This window comes from Panthera onca, chromosome F2 (genome assembly GCF_046562875.1).
Source record: "Panthera onca isolate mPanOnc1 chromosome F2, mPanOnc1 haplotype 2, whole genome shotgun sequence".
Lineage (NCBI taxonomy): Eukaryota > Metazoa > Chordata > Mammalia > Carnivora > Felidae > Panthera > Panthera onca.
Window position 1 is genome coordinate 43,382,752 of NC_138356.1, and position 22,860 is coordinate 43,405,611.

At 38.7% G+C, this 22,860-nt stretch overlaps 1 long non-coding RNA gene across 8 annotated transcripts; it reads left to right on the forward strand.

Annotated features, from left to right (window-relative positions):
- Nucleotides 1-2,043: 2,043 nt before the first annotated feature.
- Nucleotides 2,044-21,027, forward strand: LOC132664325 (uncharacterized). 8 transcript variants are annotated; one of them, XR_013553394.2, is made up of 7 exons: nucleotides 2,044-2,139; nucleotides 2,713-2,874; nucleotides 3,785-3,901; nucleotides 5,960-6,108; nucleotides 12,477-12,592; nucleotides 19,350-19,528; nucleotides 20,591-21,027. It is a non-coding gene; the product is annotated as an uncharacterized LOC132664325 (long non-coding RNA). The 8 variants fall into 8 exon arrangements; XR_013553395.2 differs by having other exon boundaries at nucleotides 12,516-12,592; XR_009603597.3 differs by having other exon boundaries at nucleotides 3,785-3,883.
- Nucleotides 21,028-22,860: the final 1,833 nt, after the last annotated feature.

The window sequence follows — 22,860 nt, forward strand, 5'->3', positions numbered from 1 at the left end:
ACTTTCAGCCAAACAAAACAAAATGAAACAATCCATATCATGTCAAAAGTCTAAACAGAATTTAAATAAGTAGGCATTCACAGATATTTGTTAAAACCTTGGGCTTGAACTTCACCTACTTAAAACACAGAAAGTGCTCTGATGGGTTAATGGTTTTCTTGCAGATACATTTTATCATTTTGTAGATAAATATTTAGCATTTATACAGGGTGCTGATTAGCGTTTTCTTTCTTTGTTCTTCCAACATTTCCGTTATTGTGCCACATAATCACCATGCTGGATCCAGGCTGTCCTAAGATCAAAAACTACCCTTTTTATGACCCTCTCTCCCATTTCTGTGAAAGAGCCTGGGCTGTAAACATGGTATGAAAAAAATTCTTATATGCCATCTTGATTGCTAACATCTGTTCAAATTTCCATTCATAAATTTAAAATTCAGGCTTCTGCAGCCATCTGTTTTCTTGCAACAATCTGAAAAGAAGAAAAGCCCAAGGCAGATGTGCAGGTGGGAGACGAGTTTCTGCCTGGCTTGGCCAACTTTTCTGAGTGTTTGCTTTGCTTCCTTTTTTCTCCCTAGCAGAGCACGCATGGCTTTTCTTGCTACAGGGTGGGATTTTAGTCTTTGTGTTGTTGCAGTTTTCTATTCTGCTGGTAGAAGGGGTTAGGAAGTGGCTAGAGTCTTTTTTTATTCCCCACCCTTCTTTTCAGTTCACTGAATCATATTGACCCTATCTTCTAGATAATTTGGGAAAAAAAACTTTAATGTTCATTTTATCATCACCTCCCAATGCCTCTCTTTGGTCTCTCTCTCTCTCTCTCTCTCTCTCTCTCTCTCTCTCTCTCACACACACACACACACACACACACACACTCACGAGTGAAGTGCTCATTTTATGAACAAGAAGACAGGAATGGACATCTTCCTACTGACTTGCTTCAAGTTGCCTGGCAATCACAGCAGACACTGGAGAACTGGAACCCATTGCTCGCCTAGATCATAGGCGATTTTCTAGCTTGCTGGGCCACTGGGCCTCTCATTGGGAATTTCTCTGCGGATTACTTTGGCACGGTTATTGGATATGATTTGGCAGCTGCAGGACCCAGATGCCAAGCTAGGCAATGGCCCTTTTTTATTTTGCTCTTGGCAGTGTCATCTATGTCTAAGGGACTGGGCTGCTTCTAAAGCTCCTTGGCATTCTTCCAATAGTGCTGTTGCAGCAACTGTGAAGTGCCTTCGAAAGCTGACGTGACATTTTGTGGGCCTGCGGGGCTGCTGTCCTCTCTCAAATGCAACTGAGCTTGGGACTCACTTTTAGCTCTATGTTATTATTTTTTCTAGTTTATCTGGAGTAATACATCCTCAGCAAACCACACTCAGAATCTCTTTCACTTTCTAATGTCCCTCTCTGAAAACCTCCGCAGAGTGTGCGAGGATCCACCCACCCCAAACCTTAGTTAAATAGTCCAGTACGTAAATTGGTGGTTTGTGGGATCAACTTACTGGGTTGTATGTACTCATTTTCGTTCTACTCTGACATTGCTTTTATATATAGCTCATGACAGATGTTCTGACCTCGCTGTGTGACCTGGAATGGGTCATTTGACCATTCTGACAACTTTTTGAAATGCCACAAGAGTAGACAATGTCGAAACCTTGCTCATGCTTGCTGGTGTGTGGATCACTGGGGTGATGCCTGCAATGTGAGGAAGGACAGGGGCCAACACAGGAATATTCAACTTAGGAGTTACCCATAATTCTGCGGTTGTCACCCCATTAGAGGAGCTCTAGCCACTGGTTTCACCAGGCCCTCCCACATTATCCCCAAAGCCCCAGGCCGTCTCTGCCTCCCCCTTTGCTGTCCCTGCCCCATCCCTTTTCCCCATTCCCTGGACTCCTCAGGGCTCAAGACTGAGAAGTGTCCAGACTTCAAATTGCAAACCTTAGCTTCCAGCTTAGTGTCAGTGTTTAAAAGGGTCTGGAGTGCAAATGGCCAGTGCCCAGCTTTGGGCCTCTCTTCCTACTTCTCCATTCATGGTGACATCATTAATTGATCCCAGTATGCTCTCCTGCTAAGGCCAACTTCAGAATTCTTCTCCAGACAGCACTCCCTGTAGCCACAAGTAATTGATTGGAACCAGGTCAGAAGATGAAACCTATTCCCCATCCTCTACCCAGAGGGACACTGACCTTGAGGCCATGGTTGTTCTGAATCAGCCATGTTGTGAATTAAATATGTTTGGTCTATATAAATAGGTTGGCTTAGGAACTAAACCTAATTTACAATATTGTTTTGGTGGAAAATTGATTAGAACTTGAAACATTGGCTTACAAGTGAACTTTTGGAAGGCAATTGGTATATGAATTAAAGTTCTCTCCTGTACTTGGTTATGTGCTGGTAAGAGTGACACCCTCGGTTGAGACTGAGAGTTTGGACTGCCTAGTTCTAATTCTGTCCATGGCTCTTACTGGCTGTGTGACTTTCCACAAGTTAATTAACCCTGTGGCTCAATTCCTTCATCTATACTATGGGGGAGGGACAGGCTTACCCTCCTCCTAGGATTATTATGATTATGATGATTATTATGATTAAAAATTTATCATTTGTAGAACATTTAGAATAGTGTGTAGCATACAGAAGGTACACTGTAAGAATTCATAAAATAAATATAGTAGTTTCCTTTTATTCATGGTTTTACTTTTTGTGGTTTCAGTTACCCATGGTCATCCCTGGTCTGGGAAGGAGGTGATCCTCCTCTGACATGTTATCAGAAGGTTAACAATAGCCTAATGCTATGTCACAATGTCTAGGACATTCAGCTTTCTTCATTTCATCAGAACACATTACATCATCTCACATCATCACAAGAAGAAGGGTGAGTACAGTAAGATATTTCGAGAGTGAGACCACATTCACATAACTTTTATTATAGTATATTGTAATTATTCTATTTTTCTATTTGTTATAGTTATTAATTTTGTACTGTGCCTAATTTATAAATTAAACCTTATCATATGTATGTTTGTATAAAAAAACATAAAATATAGGGTTCAGTATCATCTGTGGTTTCAGGCATCTTGTGGGTGGGGGGGTACATATCAGGGGGAACTACTGTCTGGGAAGCTATATCTGCTTGTTTTTTTTTTTCATTTTCTTTATAAAACAAAAAACAGATGATCACAAATTTTGTACTTGTATAAATGAGGTGCTATTGGTATCTATTAATAATTTATTCAGCACTTTACAAATATATTAACTCATATAATACTCCCGATAATCTCCTCCTGAGGCAGGGTATTAGTACCCATTTTGCAGGCAAGATAACTGAGGCATTTCTATATGGTATTTAAAACGGACTGGTACAGGGGTGCCTGGGTGGCTTAGTTACACGTCTGGCTCTTGATTCCAGCTTAGGTCATGATCTCACAGTTTGTGAGTTTGAGCCCTACATTGGGCTCTGCGCTGACAGCAAGGAGCCTGTTTGGGATTCTCTCTCCCTCTCTTTCTCTGCCCCTACCCTGCTTGTGCTCGCGCGCTCTCTCTCTCTCTCTCTCTCTCTCTCTCTCTCTCCCCAAACAAATAAACAATAAAAAATTTTAATGGTCTGGTACAGCCATACACACCCCTTTGGCACCTCTCAGACACATATAGCAGAGTTAGGGACCCTATGCTACAGATAAGTTGCTTCAGACCTTTGCCCATATGTCTTCTGGAACATCAACATGTCCCAGCTGATACAAATGTGAGTATTATTTAATTCTGTTATTTAAATTTTATTTTTAAAGATTATCTTTTACTACTACAAAATCAGAGCCTGTCCATTGTCATACATCAGAAAATAAGGACAAGCAAAAATCACAGAACAAAAGTATTCCCACCCCTCAGTAAGTACGAGCGCTAAGGTTAGTATTTATCCTTCCAGAACTTTATTTATATTTCTCTCTTTTCTATAAAACGAGATCATGATAGATACTACTGTTCTATTTTATTGCCTGTTTTTTTTTCCTTTTCTGATCAATGATCTCCACTTTTCCATTTCAGCACATTTCATCTCATCTAATAATAAACTATATTTACATTGCCCGATTGTCTCCAAAATGTGCCTTATCACTGTTTATCCAAACCTGAATCTCATCCAGGACCATGTTTGCATCTGCTTGTTATGTCCCACAAGCCTCTTTTAATCTACCCCTTTTTTCATGACACAAATTTATTGAAGAGACTGGGCCAGTTGTCCTGCATTCTTGAACTTTTTTTTTTTTTTTAATTTGGAAAAGATCCCAAGTTTGCAGAAAATTTGCAGTAAAAATAATTTTCTTTTCTTTTCTGAAGCATGTGAGAGAAAGTTGCTGATGGGATTGATGCTCCATCATATCTGTTATTGTTATTTGCAATTTATTTATATCAGTATGGACTCACAGATTTCTATTTTATTTAATGGGTTATAATCAGTTACCATCTTTATTTTCATGCTAATATTGTTCCATATTTGGCTAGTGGGAGTCCCTTCAAGCTGGCTTCTGTATACTTTGGGTGTGACGTGTTTCTAAATTCTTTGATTACTTTTGAACTTTTTGGTACAAAAGAGGTTTCAGGCTTATCTGGTGCTTTCCTTAGCCCAGCTCTGGAATCAGCCATTTATCCAAGATTCTTTTATGTTCTTTAGTGGAGAATAGTGTTTAGAAACCCAAATCTATGCCCTCAGTATGCTCATTGCTATTGGAGTGTCACTGCTCCCAGATCCTCTCAGTGCACAAAGCTGGGGAATGTGCAGATGTGTGCATGGACACTTTGACATTTAAAAAAAATCTAACTGTCTAGCCATCTATCTATAATCTCTATCCATCTCTCTCTCTCTCTCACATCTTAAACCCCTGTGTTCACATCACCAGCACAGGGTTCTGATTTTCTCTTGCCATATTTGTAATTTGCTTCTCCAATAGTGAGACACCTAGCTCTCATTGCTCTTACTATATTTATTTATTGAATCAATCCAACTCTATGTAACCAACCTCCTATCTGCCTTCTGTACTGCTTGGGTTCCAACACCCCACACTGGGTTGACCTACCACATTGATGCCCCATGTATGCAGCTTAAGTCCTGCCACTTCATACCAGCCCACCCTTCTTTGTGGGCATCCTCCTCACCCCATTGGTGCTCCAACATACCATACCAGTGCCCCCCCACTCCTATCCCATGTGAATGCTTTCCTCATCCTTCTAGTCCTCTGACACCAGGCTGAGCCACCTTGCTAAATGGATACCTTCCTCACTCTGCTCAGACTTCATTGCTTACACTGGGTTGCATCCCTGTGGGGAAGGGACACCCTCCTCACCTTGCTTTGGCTATGACACCCCACATGGGGTCACCCTCCCACATGGAGCCTCACCTTACTCTGTTCAGTTTCAACTCTTCACACTAGGACATAAATGCTCTTCTCTTCTTGGTCAGGCTACCCTGTGCTAGGCTTAGCCCTTATATGGATATCCTACTCCTCCCACTCAGGCTCTTGCGCCCTGCTCTGGGCCACCACATCTTATTATCCATCCCCCTAACCCCCAACACTAGCACTTTGCTTGCTCAGTTCCATCCAATGGCTTTTGCACAGATTATTCAAGAAGAGAAGAAGGGAAAGAAGAAGAGGAAGAGGGACCATATTTGATTCTGGAGGAAAAGAAGGCTGGCACTTTAGTTTCCTCTCCCACAAGTGACTGAGACCCCAGGTGTATTCCTTAGTTACTAGCTAAGTTATAAGTGGTTAGTGCTAATTGCACAAATATATGAATTATCTTTTTGAGAGAATCAGGAAAAGATTCCTATTGTTCTTTCCCAAAGGATTTGATGAGGAGAGATGCCAGGTCACTAATAATTAGTAGGGAACTGTATTAGTTTGCAAGGGATACCATAACAAAGTACACAGACTGAGGGGCTTAACCAATGAAAATGTATTTTCTTACAGTTCTGGAGGCTACGAGTTCAAGATCAAGGTGTCCATGGGGCTGGTTTCATCTGAAACCCTTTCTTTGACTTACAGATGGCTGGCTGTCTTCTCTCTGTGTCTTCATACCATCTTCCCTCTGTGTATCTGTGTCCTACTCTCTTCTTTCAGTAAGAGCATCAGTCATACTGGATGGGGGCCCACCCTAATGATCTCATTTTAACTTAATTACCTCTTTAAAGATTTTTATCTCCAAATATAGTCACACTCTGAGGCCCTGGGGGTTAAGACTTCAACATATGAATTCTTGAGGGGACATAATTGAGCCCATTATAGGGACATATTCTCATAAGGACTTACATTCTTCTTTTTGTGGTCAGAGTGTCTTATGCAATGTAGATTTTTAGGGCTTCTTTATTTGAATGACTAACCTCTTTAGAAAAGTTTATTCTTTCTTATCATTTCCCAGCAAAAATCCCTACTACCAAATCTGAGGAAAGTAGTATGAATATTTTGGTGGGCTAGGGAGGAGGTTTTGATCTCTGGGTTTCCTGAATAGCAAGTTGAAGCCAAGGGCAGGAACATCAAAAAGAAAGTGAACATGTACTAAGGGGACCTGGAAGATTGGCCGCAGGGCCCACTGAAGGAAACAAAATGAGTCAGTGGCTCTTGCTCTGGGACAGATGTCTGGCTCAGGGGCCCTGGGCTGGGTGCAGAGGTTGGAAACACTGTCCCATTGGATAAAAAGGGCACACTCCAGGATTTGGGGAGGAACTACATTCAGGGTAAGACTGAAATAGAAGGTCAGGCTCAATGTACCATGAAGTATCAATCCAAGGAGATCCAGGTACTAGACCACAGGACAGGGGTAGAAATAAGGAGCTAGACAAAGAGGGTTAAGAGTAGAAAGTACAATGTGGAACATGGAGCAGTTTTCTGAAGCACTGGGACATTACTGTAGGAGCTGTTTATAGGCCCTTAGCTGCCTGGCCATCCTAGAACTGTAGGAGCTATTAGGGTAACCAAATCAAGTCAGGCACTTTGTAAATTAGAACTTTCTTGGAAGCAAATGACAGACATTCTAACTCAAATAAGCTTAATTAAAAATGGGAATGCATTGGTGCATGTAGCTGAAAGGGGAAAATCTAGCTTCAGGCACAACTGGATCTTGGGGTTCAAATAGTATCATTACTTCCCATCTGATGTGTTCTTACCTCTGCCTTCCCCTTTGATTTGGCTACATTTTTTGACGACATGTGGCCTTTCTAGGGCTAGGAGAAATGTTTTCAAGTAGAGCAACTTCTACTTTCCTTCATCTCTCCAGAAGAATCTCCCCTCTTTCTTCCATTGTCTATCCTAAATTTTAAGGATGACTCTAGAACAGTTTGAATCATATACCCATTCATAAATCAATCACATAGTCAGAAAGATGGCATGCTCTGAGTGGTTATTCTGGTTCTGGTAGGGGCTAGGCACAACTGTATCAGAATCATGTAGAAAGGGAGAACTGAGGATCCCTAGAAGGGCAGCAAAGTGCTATTACCAAAAAAACAGAGAATGGATGCATGGTGGGCAAAACCATGCATCCATCATAATCACCTATACCAAAACCAGGGAATGGACACATTTTACATGCCCAAGATAGCTTCTATCCTGGAATATTCTGTGTGCTAGATTACCCCTAATATGTGGGAGAATGACCCTAGAAGACTAGGTCTGAGGCTTCTATAAGACATCCTAGAGTTTCTTGCTGTGGCACTGGCCTCCTTCTGAGTCAGGCCCTGTTAAACCAGTGTCTACTTTGTCCCACTTTCACTTGTCATTTTAGTGTTCCCCTAAGAGACTAGTAAGCAGTTAGTTTGACCATAGCACATATAGTAGGCAAAGTACATCCAAGTTTAGCCAAGCAGGGAAATGAATCTTCAGGTGTCTGGTGAGATGTCTCCTGCCATAGAGGCCTAGGGACTGTTTCTGCTTTTAGGAGAAAATGTTATAAGCTATTCCAAAATACGGGGAAAACGCTGGCTTGTTTTTTGGCGTATCCCATCCCTTTCTTCTGCCTTCCTTCCTACCTTCCATTTCTCCGACTATCTTCTATCATCTATGACACTTATACAACACTCATTATGTGCCAGGCACCATTCTAATATGCTTTTTACAAATATCAGCTCCTTTGTTCCACATAATTGTTATATACTAACAGTACCCTTTGTGTCCCAGTGGAGGAGAGATGTTTTCTTCCTCAGGCTTATGAAAGTCCACAAAGTTGATCCTGAAGATTTGGAAAGTCAAAGTAAATCAAAATTTAAAATAACAAAGAGAAACTTAGCTCAGAACAAGTCAAGGTTACCCTCATCCTCCACACATACAAAAAGAAAATGTTAAATAAGTTTTCACTGAAGTATTTAGTCCCTGGGTCTTTTGAAAATCATACCTTAAGACACTCCTCTGAATTACCTCAACGTGATATAAGTAAATGGAATTCCAATCAGAGTCATTAAGGGTCTTCTATGTTCTAGATACTATGCTGAAAAATATACTTATTTGTCCTTAGTGAATGAGACACAGTTCCTGTTTTCATGAAACTTACTGTCTAGAGAATAATAGTCACATGTGGCAGAGGTTGATAACTATCTCTATGTTTATTCCATCCTCCTTCCTATTAGTAATAGAGTCCCCAAAAGTTTTAACTGTGCATATGGCTGCCAAGCTAGAAACTACTTTCCTTAGCACCTTTGTGATTAGATTTGGCCATGAAATTACATTTTGGCCAATCAGATGTGAGCAAAAGTAATGTATACAACTTCCCAGTTACACTGTTTAAAGAATCTCCTTTCTCCCATTTCTCTGGTTTCCCTTCCTATAGATTGGAATGTACAGATATGGTGCTGGGGTCCGTCTTCAACTATAGGATAAGAACCATACTCTAGCAGCCTATCTCAACTGGTTTCTGTAAGAGAATTAAGCCTTACAGAAAATGAGTTAAGTAACTCTTATCTCCATTATTCCAAGGATGGTACAAAGCTATACTACTCTAGATACCTAGGAGAAAAGTTAATTCATTAACACAGTGGATGCTTTAAAGCATTAAAACTTAATTCTCTTCTGAAAACTCCATTGGGAAGGGCTTCTAAAGGATATTGGAGTAAAAAGACAGAAGGAACCTGGACTCCTGGAAGTCCACAAGGATCACGGCCTCTAACCCATTCTAGACTGCTGGCCCATCTCTGGGCTATATGAAAAAGAAATTGTCAGTACTATTGGAGCCACTATATTTGGTGGTCTTTTATATAACAGCTTAGCCTTTTGCCTATCTAATTTATACCAACAGGAGAAAGAGCATTGTTGTGGGACTCAAGAGGTTTGAGTTCAAAGAGCGATGTGATGTTGGGCCAGTTGGTCTCAATCTGAGAAGATAAATAAGGGCACTTTGGGTATTATCTTTGGCACAATCCTTTGGCTAAGGGAGGCCATCTGGACAGGGCAGGAGCAGCAGATTCAGGGAAAAGAACTCAAAAGCAATGTCAGGAGGAGCTTTTACCATTTGTGTTCTTCCTGCCCAGTTTTGTCCTAGATCCCTCTGGGGGTAAATACCCCTCTTTTTCATGAACCAAAAATTGAAGGTGCCAAAGAACAGAGTGGATGTGTAAAAGGCCGATCAGACCAAACACATATTAGCAAATGGCTGGCCTTTCTTTTGGGAGATACATCTTTCCTCAAAGACAAATGGCTGTCGTTGCCCACAGAGAGGGTGTTAATAGGCATCTTGGGACATGCATTCTGGGTTCTGCTGGATTTTTGTTTCTCTTCAATATGGTAACTTTTCAGCACCAAAGTCCAACTGTTGATCTCCCTCCCCATAGTTTTTATTAATAGAGTCACGGCACACTAGATATAACTGCTAGTCAGAGAGGTCCTAATTAGTACTGGTGCCCAAAGTGCACACCCATGGACAATATCACATGTAATACTTGTAATCACTTAGAAGATGAAGGAGGTATCAATCTAGATTCTGTAGATGGGAAAACTCATGTCTGAAGAATTTTAAATAACTCATGGAAAGCTATGGAGCTATTAAGTGCTTGTCTGGCTCCACAATTGATATTTTTTTTATTATACCATGTAGCTTCTAAGTATTGAGTAAAAATGACCTCTGAGGTAGATTGAATAATTGACCCCAATTTTTCACCTCTCCCTGCATCTACACTCTTTAAAAGTGAGTTTGTAGTTCCTTTCACTAGGGCCATAATGTACTTCCTGGTCTCTTAACTTTGGACTTAGCCATCTAAACTGCTTTGGCCAATGCAATGGGGGTGGATAGCACCTTGTGCCTGTTCTGAGCCTCAGCCTTAAGAGACATCACATTTCCTGCCTGCCCTCAGTGGCTTCTGCCATTGCCATGGGAAGGAGATGCCCTGGATAGTCAACTACACCAAGGAGGATGAGAAGAAGCCCCCTTCAGGCCCCAGAATGAACAAACATGGAGCAAATCTGAGCCCCTTACAGCAAGGAATTGATCCCAGTTAGATTTGCAGATTGAGGCAGAGCAATCAGCCAAGCTCAGCCTGGATAGCCCTGGCCAACCCGCAGACATGTAAGAATAAATGAATATGGTGTTATAACACTGAGATGGTTTGTTATATATACATCAACAGCTGACTGAGATGATCTTTTAGAACACTTCTTTAGCTACTGTGGAAACATGATTGCATTGTCCTGAAACTGGGATTAGAGGTACCATTATTTTGCTTATATAATACTTTAATGGCTCCCTGTAGCTTTTATGATTAGGTCCACACTCTGACCTCTAAACAGTCTTGGATCTTATCCTCTCCTGACTGTCTATAGCATCTCCTCCTCTACACACTCATTACATTGAATCCCCACATGGGTCATGCTGTTTCACACCTCCCTGTCTTTGTGTACTCAGTTCCCTCTTCCAAGAATGTCTCCTTCTCTGCCCAATTCTAATAATTTTCTAGTATCCATTTCCTGTGTAGTTTGTTCTGTGCCTCGCATTGTGCCACAGTTTCTACATTATAATAACTGTTCCCACCTTCTTCTGATATGTAATCGCCACTGCCTGGATGCTGTTACCTTGGGTTTGTTTCTATCACCCCTCTTGGGAGATCAATGCCCTAACAGCACCTCCTACCTGGCCCACAGACAGTAGCTACTACTGAGCTTGTCATGAGAGAGTGCCCCTCTCATCAATGCATCCTTATTGCTTTGGTAAATGGTTGACTGGTGGGCTTTCTTGCTTTTGGTAACTTATGTATCTATCTGGTAATCTCTGGGATCTATTTGGTAATCTGTCTGGACTTTTGATCCATTCTTCCACCATCTGCATTGGCAGCTCTGGCATTTGTATTTCCTTTAGTGTGGTCCATCACTTTTTCTAAGATTCCTAAAAAGCTAAGTTAGCCACATATTAGATTCATCTTCTGAGGTCATTGCCTGGTATTAAATCCTGTGTCAGTGGAAAGTGCTACCAGAATTGACAAACTCTTCCTTATTCATTGCTATGTTTTACTCTTCTGGATCCCTGCACCTTTGAGGTCAGTCCTATATTTCCTGAACTCCTGCTGGTATATATTAGCCAGATCCTGCATCAACTTTGGGTTACAATCCCCTATTCTAGTACAAAGTCCAGCACTGGCCATCCAGAATCCTAATCTTTGTATAGCAGCCCTGCCTACATAGAGAATTATACTTTCTTTGAAGTTATCCTATAATGATTAAGGAGGGTCATCAGCTTTTTCTTCTCCCCTGTATAGGCGATGAAAGCCTCTTTATATGCTACCACAGGAGTGCTCTGGCTCCCACATTCAGCTTTTGATTATACATTAATCACTCTCAACCACTGTCTCTTGCCTGAGCACAGTCACTCAATTCCACTGTTCTTACAATTTCTTCCATCTTTCGGTCATGCATCACCACCTTTTTTTTGTGTGTGTGCTAAAAAATAAAGAAGTACTCAATGAATAAGACAACCTGCAACAAAGGAAATTCTGGAAGAGGGCTAACAGCTGCAGGCTGGATGTCTGCCAGCAGTACTCCAGAAGTGAAGGAAGGCATAGAGGCATGAGGCACCCTGGCACGGTGGAGGACTATAAGCAGTCTAGAATTGGAGTTAGAGCTGGAATCACATACTTAGTAGTGTATGTCTTCTGAGAGTTAGTCTAGTTGTTATTCTACTGTAACAAGCAATCTTTGTGAAGTCAGATAAAGCAGCTAGATTTCTTGCTCACACTAGGGAAAAGCCATGTGCTTCTGCCTTTTTGCTTCTCAATTACTACCACCTCTTGTCACAAGAACAGGATAGAGAAGTATAGAATAGGGGCCCTGGAAGAATACGTAAAGCTGGGGCTTTATGCCAACATTTTGGGGATCTCTCAGCACCAGTCACTGATGCTCCTTGGTGTCCTCTCCTCTCCCATATTGCTATGTTCAAGAGTTCCTGTACCAGTCAGCCTTTGGGGAGACAAGAACAATGCCAATGATTACCGATTCCTCCCTTCATCACCTCTCTCCTAAGGGGCAGAGAACTCAAGGAAGCTCTAACTTCCATTTCTAGGATTGTCACCACCTACTTTATAGCAGAGATTCAACTTTATTAAAGGATTCACTCAACTTATTAGCCTGTTTGAGAAGGTAAATTTTTCCAATATAAAGTAATAAGAGTTATTTCTAGAAAAAAATGGAAATTTCATATACAGAAAAAGAAGAAATAAATGCATTCATCTCATCACACAAAGACAAACCATTGTTGCATTTTGGTACAGTTTATCCTATGTTTTTCATGATTATTTTTTACATAGTTATAATCATATAAAGCATTTTTCTTGCTTTAGACTTTAACATTATAAAAGAAGCATTTTTCCATTGTAATCCTTGTAAGCAGAACATAAGTAGAACATTACACAGAAAGAAATGTATTGCCTACTTAATCATATCCTTATTTAGGGGAAGATATACGATATATATGATATATATGATATGATATATATGATATGTATCATATATATCATATACACACACATATACAGTGCTACAAATAAGGCCTTTATTAAGGCTTTTAATTTAAAATTAATGCTGATATTTTCCATGTTAAGAAAAATTATTTGTAGGCCTAGTTTTAAATTGCTGTATATTTCACTCCTTGAATGTACTGAAACTTGCGAGCTAGTTGGTATTATTAGTCATATGATGTATTGTTGGTGTTTTGCTATACCAAACTAATCTGTTATATATTTCGATGTCCTTAGAATTAGAATAGACTTCTAGAAGTACATTATTAGGTAAAAGAATGTGACAAAGAGTGCTAACTTTTCAGCAAACCCATTCATTGTTTCTTCTTTCTGGGCACACAACTAGACCACATTTCCCAGTCCCCTCACAGTGAAATGTGCCCACATAGTTGAGTTCTATCCAGAGGAATGTGAGTTACTTCCAGGCATCCCCATAAAACATTACATGCACACTTCTCTATACTTTTTCTACTTCTGCAGAATGACCCCTGGACATCTCCATTGAATCGGGCCAAGGATCCATTAATTTCCAGATTCTTGAATGATTGCAAAGTCGTATAGAGCATCTCTCTTTCCCTCTCCCTTCCTCTGTCCCTGCATATCTCTCTGCTGTTCTTTCTCTTTTACACACACACACACACACACACACACACACGAGACCTGAAATAATTTAGGAATATCCTATGAACAAGAAATACTCTATTTTGTTTGAGCCATTATACTACATTTTTGGGACAATGTCTCAGCAGCTAGTGTTACCATGGCTAAAAAAAATACACATTTTAAAATATCTTTGTATATTGGGTTATTTTTTGTACTTACTTTTAAACTGATCTAGAAATGTACAGCTAATACATATTCTCATCTGCAATGTATGAGAAAGCCCACATCGTTGTCAGCATTAAAAATATATTTGGCACCTTGCATAGAAAGGTTTATCATTAACTTTGCCTTTTTTGATTACCAGTGAAATTGAATATTTTTGTTTATTAGTCATTTGTATTTCATGACATTTTTTTCAAATATGGAGGCTGTATAATTTTTTTTAAAGCACTCAAATACATCTTTCTTTCTGTGATGACTTTTATTGTTCTAATCTACATGTTTACACACAACTCAAAATTAATATTCCATTGACATGAAGGGTCAGGTTTACTTTTTTTGGCTAATAATTTAGAGCTAACTATATTTTAAAGGTATAGTAATATCTCATGACCAATAAGATCAAGAAAAAAATGAATTTGGTTCTGCAATTCTGGGAAAACTGGATTGTTAATCAGATAATTGCAGAACAGCATGTTCAAAACAAATACCAAGCAATTCCTTTGAAACTCTGGTTTGAAACAGGGCTACCACCTGGTATATTGTATATTTATTTGGTTTTGGGAAGTGTAATTTGGCTGCAATCACTGTAATTAGGAACAGTATTATAATGGAGTTTAGCTCAACTCATGCATTGGCTTTGACTTACATGACATGTAACCATCTTGGGTTTCTTACATGAGCTGAATGTTTTCTTCCAAACTTGGTCTCCACCCTATATTTTTCACCTTGCATGGAAAGCTAGGAGTGGGGGAATGGGCAGTGACTAGGATTCTGGAAATATAACCCATTCCCCTGTACTTATTTTTACCTCTCTCTTCTTACATGGCTCTGCTAGTCACCTTTACCTTACCCTCATGGCTATCTTGGTTAACTAAGTCTCAGCTATTATTAGAACATACAATACAAACATTTATTGAGTCCTACTATGTGTCAGATATGGTCTTACATGATGAGAACACAGTAGGTAAAGGAATAAAGCAAAACTCCCCGTCCTTGAGGGACTTCCAGAAAGTATACAATAGCATAATAAATAAATACTATTACATACTATGTTAGCAAATAGTAAATGCTGTGGAAAAAAAACTAGAGCAGGGCAAGGGTAATTGGGAGTTCTGGGGTGGGGAGGGACTGGATTAAATTGTATTAAATTGGTGGTCAAGGTTGGCCTCATGGAGATGTGAGAAAACTCTTCAAGAAAGTGAATGAGGAGAGATGGTCAACTAGATGTCTAGGGAAGATGAGTAGCCAGTGCAAAGTCCCTAATGCAGGAGTGTTCAGGGAGTAGCAAGAAAGATGGCAGTAAAGCTGGAGTAACCATGGAGAAGTGAGGAAGGGTTGTAGGCTACATCATGCAGTATCTTGCAGGCCATTATAAGCACTTTGGCTCTTACTCTGGGCACAATGGGAAGCCACTGGAGGGTTTTGAACAGATCAATGACATTATCTGACTTTCACTGTGAAAAGTTCTATTCCTATTACCTATTGCTGTGCAACAAACCACCACAAATCTTAGTGACCTAAAACAGTTTATTATTTCTCATGGTTCTGTGAATTGGCTGGGCACAGTTGGGCAGCTCTTCCTTGAGATCTCCCGTCAGATGGCAGGTGATGCTGGCTGTAGGTTGGGTCCTCAGTTCAGGCATTGACTGGAACACCCTCATATAACTTGGGCTTCTCAAATATGGAAATTGGGTTCCCAGGGGCAGCATTGCAAAGGCGAGCATTCTATGAGGTCTTAAGTGGATGCTGCAAGGTTTCTTATGAACTAGCCATTTTGCCTCATTCTATTGTTCAAGCAAGTCTCAGATGTTAGCCCGGATTCATAAGAGGTGATTTAGATTCCACTTCTAGTTGGGGGGTGGCAAAGTCACGTTGCAGAAGAGTACATGGGATGAGAGTTATTCTTCTGGCTGCTATTGGAAAATATAAAATGCCTCAGGGTCCCTCTAGCTGCTGTAATGAGAATAGATTGGGTGGTGAAGGAAAAGATGGGAAGGGGCATGGGCTAAGTGCAGTCTGTCTAAGCGGGTAATTGCAATAACCCAAGCAGAGATGATGGTGTTGTGACATGGCAACAGTAGAGATAATATAAAGTAGTCATATTCTGGATTTACTCTGAAGGTAGAGCCATCATTATTTACTGATGCCTTGGATGTGAGTGTGAAAGAAAGAAGTCAAGATGTTAGCAAAGTTTGTTCTGGGCAACTAGAAGGATAGAGTTGCCAACGGATGTGAAGAAGATTGCAGGTAAAGCATATTTGGGCATGATATGTTTGGAATGTCTATTAGATATCCACAGGGAGAAGTTAAGGTAGCAGTTGGCTATACAAGCTGAGAGCAAGGATGGAGAATATTTTAACATATTTAAAATACATTATGAGCGCTCTGTGAGTGCCTTCAAAGCTCTAAAATTCTGATAGATTTTTATTTGCCTCATTTTCAAATGCTATATATGGCACTAATTACAATAGCCACAAACTACATACTTCCCAAATGTCCATCAACAGTAGAATGGACAAATATATTGTGGCATATGCACCTAATGGAATATATATAACAATGAGAATGAATGAATCATAGTTATGCACAATAATATTAAGTCTCTCAAACGTTTAAAAATTTTTAGATGTTTAATTGTAGTAAAGGAATGTAATATAAAGTTTATTAAGTGTACATTTTTAAGTACTGTTCAGTAGTGGTAAATATTCACCTTGTAATTCAACAGATCTCCACACCTTTTTCATCATGCAAAACTGAAAAACTATACCCATTAAACACAATTCCCCATTTCCCCCTTCAGCTAGCCCCAGGCAGACACCATTCTACTTTCTGTTTCTAGGAGTTTGACTACTTTAGATACTTCATATAAGTGGAACCATACAGTATTTTTTGCGTGACTTATTTCACTTAGCATAATGCCCTCAAGGTCCACCCACAATGTAGCATGTGACAGGATCTTCTTCCTTTTTAAGGCAGAATAATATCCTTTATATGTATATGCCACATTCTGTTTATCCTTCCACTGACAGACCCTTGGCTCTTATGAGTAATGCCTCTGTGAACATGGGTGTGCAAATAATCTTCTCAAGATTCTGCCTTCAATTCTTTTGGATATATACCCAGAAGTGGATATCTGGCTCCTATGCATTCTATTTTTGCCTTTTTGAGGAACCACCATACTGTTTTCTATAGTGGTTGCAGCAGTTTGCATTCCCACTAACAGTACATAAAAGTTCCAATTCTTCCATATCCTTGTCAACATTTCTTGTTGTCTTTTTTTTAATAGTAGCCATCCTAATGGGTGTGAGGTGGTATCTCGTTGTGATTTTGATTTGTATGTCTCTAACAATTAGTGATGTTGAACATCTTTTCATATGCTTATTGGCCATTTGATTATTAATTATCTTTGGAGAAATGTCTGTTCAAGTCCTTTGCCCATTTTTCAACCCAGTTGTTTTTTGTTAAGTTGTATTTCTTTATATATTCTGGGTATTAGCCCTTTACCAGATATATGATTTGCAAATATTTTCTTCCATTCCTTTTTTTTTTTTTTAATTTATTTATATTGAAAGAGAGAGGGAGTGCACATGTGTGAGCAGGGAAGGGGCAGACAGAGACAGGGAGAGAGAGAATCTTGAGCAAGCTCCATGCTGTCAGTGCAGAGCCTGATGCAGGGCTTGATCCCATGACCCTGGGATCATGACCCAAGCTGAAACTAAGAGTTGGATGCTAAACTGACTGAGACACTCAGGTGCTCCTTCTCCCATTCTGTACGCAGAGATTTTTACTCTGTTGATTGTGTCTTTTGCTGTACAGAAGTATTTAATTTTGATGAAGTCCAACTTATCTATTTTTGTTTTTGTTTTGTGTGCTTTTGGTGTCAGACCCAAGAAATAATTGCCAAACCTAATGTCCTGAAGCTTTTTCTCTATAATTTCTTGTAGTATTTTTATAGTTTTAGGTCTTACATTTAGGTTTTTAATTCATTTGGGTTGATTTTTTGTATATGATATAGGGTAAGGGTCCAATTTTATTCTTTTGCATGTAGATGTCCAGCTTTCCCATCATCTTTTGTTAAAGCCACTGTCCTTCCTCATTAAGTGGTCTTGGCCCCTTGTCAAAGATAATTTAGCCATTTATGCGAGGGCTTACTTGGCTATTATAGTTTATTGGTCTATACATCTATCTTTATTCCATCAAACATTTTTAAATGAAAGAAACCAGGCACAAAATAATATGAACTGTATGATTCCATTTATATAAAATTCAAAAATGATTAAATCTAATCTATAGTGTTAGAAGTCAGTCTAAGGGAATATCCTTATGGGGGTGGGTGGCTCGAAGGGAATATGTGAAGGGCTTTTGGTGGTACTGGTAATATTGTTTTTTGATTGGTGTGATTATACAGGGGCATTCATAAGTAAAATTCACTGAGTTACGCACAGGTATTTAGTATTCACTTACTTCAGAATCTTGATACGATTTAATATAATCTTTTTTTAAAAGTAAACTCTACCCCCAATGTGGGATTCAAACTCACAACCCCCAAATCAAGAGTTACATGCTCTACTGACTGAACCAGCCAAGTGCTTCTATAGTATTTAATATAATCTTAATGAAAAACTGTTGCATAGGAATAGAGAACTATGATTACAAAAAATCCATTGATCCTGTATTGCTTTTAATTATTATGACGTGTGTGTGTGTTTTCCCCTATTGGATTCAAACTTAGGCAAGATGATAAGAGTTTCGATATAAGTTTCAGACATTCACATTCAAGGGTACTTCTTTCTTTACACACCTGTCAAAGTAGTTAGGAACGAGTGGATGAAAGAGAATAAGCAATGCTTCATATTGCATTCTTTGAAGGATTGGGGTGTTGGACAAAAAGAATCCAACTGAGTAAATTTGAAGATCTAATTGACTTTATTAAGTGATTCATGAATCAGGCAGTATCCCATCTAGCAAGTAGAAAGATGGTCCTGAGGAGTTGTATAAAATGGAAGGTGTCTTACAGGAAAGAGGATAGGGTAAGGAAGTTATAAGAAAAAAAAAAAAAAAAAAAAGAATTTCAAGCAAGGTGACCTTTCCTTAAGGGGAAGGCAGGAGGTCTTATCATGCTGATGAATTCATCTTCCTTTTGAGGGGTGAGATAAAGAGGGCCTGTGTGACAGATCACCTCATTGGTGCTGACCAGAAAATTCCTGACTGACTTGTCAAGACTACATTTCCAGGGGAGGTTGAAACTGCAGTTAGGTTATGTATGAAGCCCTGGTTTGGTGACTTAGCCCAGCATACGTGACTCTATCTTGGGCCTGTTGGTTTTCTTGTTAACAAAGGTAATGTTGACTTTTGTTAGTTGAGGGATGGCATCTGACTAGAATACTTTCCTTAACTGTAATATTCTGGTAATGTCAACTTTGACAAAGAAACATTTTTATATAATGCCAAGCTAATCAGGATAGCTGCCAAAATAGAGACCCATCAATTATTCCTGTAAACCCATGTCAAAGGAAAAAGAGAGTAAAGACTTCTCTTCAATATATCTATATTAGAGCTCCCCACACTTTGTGCCTTGGCATATTGAGTACCAGGAATGAGTTGCAAGTATGTGGAGGCACAGATTCTACTCAGCCCTCAAGATGGTCAAGCTAGGCTTGGGGAAACAAACTACTTGAGCTGGCCATGTCCTGCAATGAAATGCCTCAATCCTTCATCCCAGCATGCCTTAAAGGTATCATCTTCTTTGCCATGATATGCAAATGGTTAGAAAGTCAATAATGAGAAAAAATGGTAAGAAGGGACCCAACACAGCAAACAGTTCCACTTATAAATAGAGAATTACTCCTCAATTCTGATAGTAACCCAGGTTAGTAGGATGTACAAGAGGGGCCTCTAGGAAAGAAAAGTTAGGTATCAAAGGAAGGCTCTAGAGTCAAACTACTTGATTTTGAATGATGGCTCTATCACTATCCAACTGTTTTTTGTAAAGTACTTGAAAGACAAAAAGACACTGCTCTGTGCCTCTGTTTACTCATCTGTGATTCATAGAAATTTACCTCATAGAATGTGAGAATTAAATTACATCAGTTCAGTGTTTATCATAGAGTATCAAGAAATATTAGCTATTATTAATATTGAGTACCACTGAGTAACATTTATCGAGTACCAAGCTTGAGTGCTAGGCTTGCTAGGAATTTTTACAAAGTTTATTCAATCTAATCTGCAAAGTCGGTTTTATTATTTCCCATTTTATAGATAAGGAAATAAACGCTTAGGTTAAATGACTAGCCCATGGCTACACAGCTAATTAATGGCAGAGGTAGACTTTAACTTGTAGGTCATGTAAACCCATGGCCTTCAAATGTTTTTGCTAATATACTCCCTGGCACATTTTTAAAAAAAACATTTACTTCTGTAATTTTATTGTAAGTTTAATAGTTGCAAAGAATAATGTTTCCAGCAGGTTGTAAATATTGATGTTTCAATACAAAACTGTTATATTACTCTTCTAAATGTATCCAATTGTATTTAAATTCTACAATGGGTTGGTTCCTAACCATCATCTGTTAAAAAAAAAAATTCTTGAAAAACTCTTTGTAATAGTAAAAAAAAAAATTTACACTGTTCCTTTCTTTCCATGAAGTTGTTTTTCCATCCTAATGCCCCTTATCCAGAATTTTATCCCCCTGGTTTTTATGTTTCAAAATATTTTGTTGATTGCTCGATCATATTTTTTTCTCCACAATAAAAATACACATGTAAGTATAATTTAAAATTTTTTTCTATGTTACAGAATTAGAACAAATAATCCTAAAAACTGTATGGAACCACAGAAGAGCCCAATGAGCCAAAGCAACTTTGAATAAGAAAAGCAAAGCTGGAGGCATCACAATTCCAGATTTCAAGTTACATTACAAAGCTGTAGTGATCAAGACAATATGGCATTAACACAAAAATAGACACATTGATCAATGGATCAGAATAAAAAAATCCAGAAATGAACTCATAATTATATGGTCAATTAATCTTTGAAGAAAGTAGGAAAGAATATCCAATGAGAAAAAGAATGTCTCTTCAACAAATGGTGTTCGGAAAACTGGATAGCAATATGCAAAAGAATAAAGCTGGACCACTTTCTTATACCAAACACAAAAATAAATCCAAAATGGATCAAACACCTAAATGTAAGACCTGAAACCATTAAAATCCCAGAGACAGTGACCTCTTTAATATTGGCCTTAGCAACTTCTTACTGGGTATGTCTCCTGAGGCAAGAGAAACAAAAGCAAAACTAAACTACTGGGACTTCATCAAAAAAACAAAAAAACACAAAAAAAACAAAAAACAAAAAAACACAAAAAACCAAAAAAAAAATACCTGTACAGGAAACAATCAATCAATAATCAACAAAACTAAAAGGCAACCTACAGAATGGGAAAAGATATTTGCAAATTTTATACCTGATAAAGAGTTAGTATCCAAAATATATAAAGAATTTATAAAACTCAACGTCCAAAAAACAAATAATCCAATTTAAAATGGGAAGACATGAGCAGACATTTTTCCAAAGAAGATATACGGATGGCCAATAGACACATAAAAGATGTTCAACATAACTGATCATCAGGGAAATACAAGTCAAAACTACAATGAGTATCACCTCACACATGTCAGAATGGCTAAGATCAACAACACAAGAAACAGCAGGTGTTGGCCAGGATGTGGGGAAGGGGAACCTTCTTACACTGTTAGTGGGAATGCAAACTGGTACAGCCACTCAGAAAAACAGTATGGAGGTTCCTCAAAAAGTTAAAAATACAACTACCCCATGATCTAGCAATTGCACTACTAGGTGTTTACCCAAAGAATAAAAAAAATACTAATTCAAAGGAATACATGCACCCTGGTGTTTATAGCAGCATTCTCCACAATAGCCAAACTCTGTAAACAGCCCAGGTGTCCATGGACAGTTGAAGGGCTAAAGTATATATATAAAGGTTATATATATATATGTGTATATATATATATATACACACACACACACATATATATATACATACATACTTTATATACATATATAAAGGGTATATATATATAATGGAATATTGTGCAGCCATCCAAAAGAATGAAATCTTGCCAATTGCAATGATATGGAGGGAGCCAGAGAGTATTATGCTAAGTGAAATAAGTCAGTCAGACAAATACCTTATGATTTCACTCAAATGTAGAATTTAAGAAATAAAACAAATGAGCATAGTGGAAAAAAAAAAGAGCGAGGCAAACTAAGAAACAGATTCTTAACCATAGAGAACAAACATGGTTACCAGAGGGGAGGTGAGTGGAAGATGGCTGAAATAGGTGATAGGGATTAAGGAATGCATGTGTTGTGATGAGTACTGGGTGTTGTACGAAAGTGTTGAATCACTAAATTGTACACCTGAAACTAATATTATACTGTATTTTAACCAACTGAAATTTAAATAACAACTTTTAAAAAATTTCCAGTGTTACAATTTTTTTCTCTGATTGAATTATTATAATTACTAGTAGTACATAATTTATTAAAATATAAATAGATTATACATTTAATAATTATTGAACATAGATGTAAGATATTGGAACTGAATTTTCATGAGATACATGGGAGTCACAGGTGTTTATGGAACTTTGTTTAAAGGAAATACCAAAGTGTCCTCTAGCTTGGCTTCTGGGCCATCTTTCCTCTCAGGGCAATGCATTTTGGAGAGGCATTGGGTATGTGAGCGGAATTTTTTCTTTTGGAAAGTGGGAGAAAGGCAATTATAAAAGGCACCTTTCAAGCAAACCAACTTTTGGAAGGAGACAATATGACCTTTGGGATTCTGGATCTTGAAACTGGTGCTTTAAAACTCTCCATGCCTCTTGGGGAGTCCTTGAGCACTAAGATGACCACACTCCAGTTTATGCCTTCGTGCTGATGGAATTATTAAGAGCACCCCCTGTCACTCTCTAAGTATCTCAGTCTGAATGATCTCATTGGTCACCCCCTCAAGTACCCCTTCTGGTTTCCTAAAGGAACACATA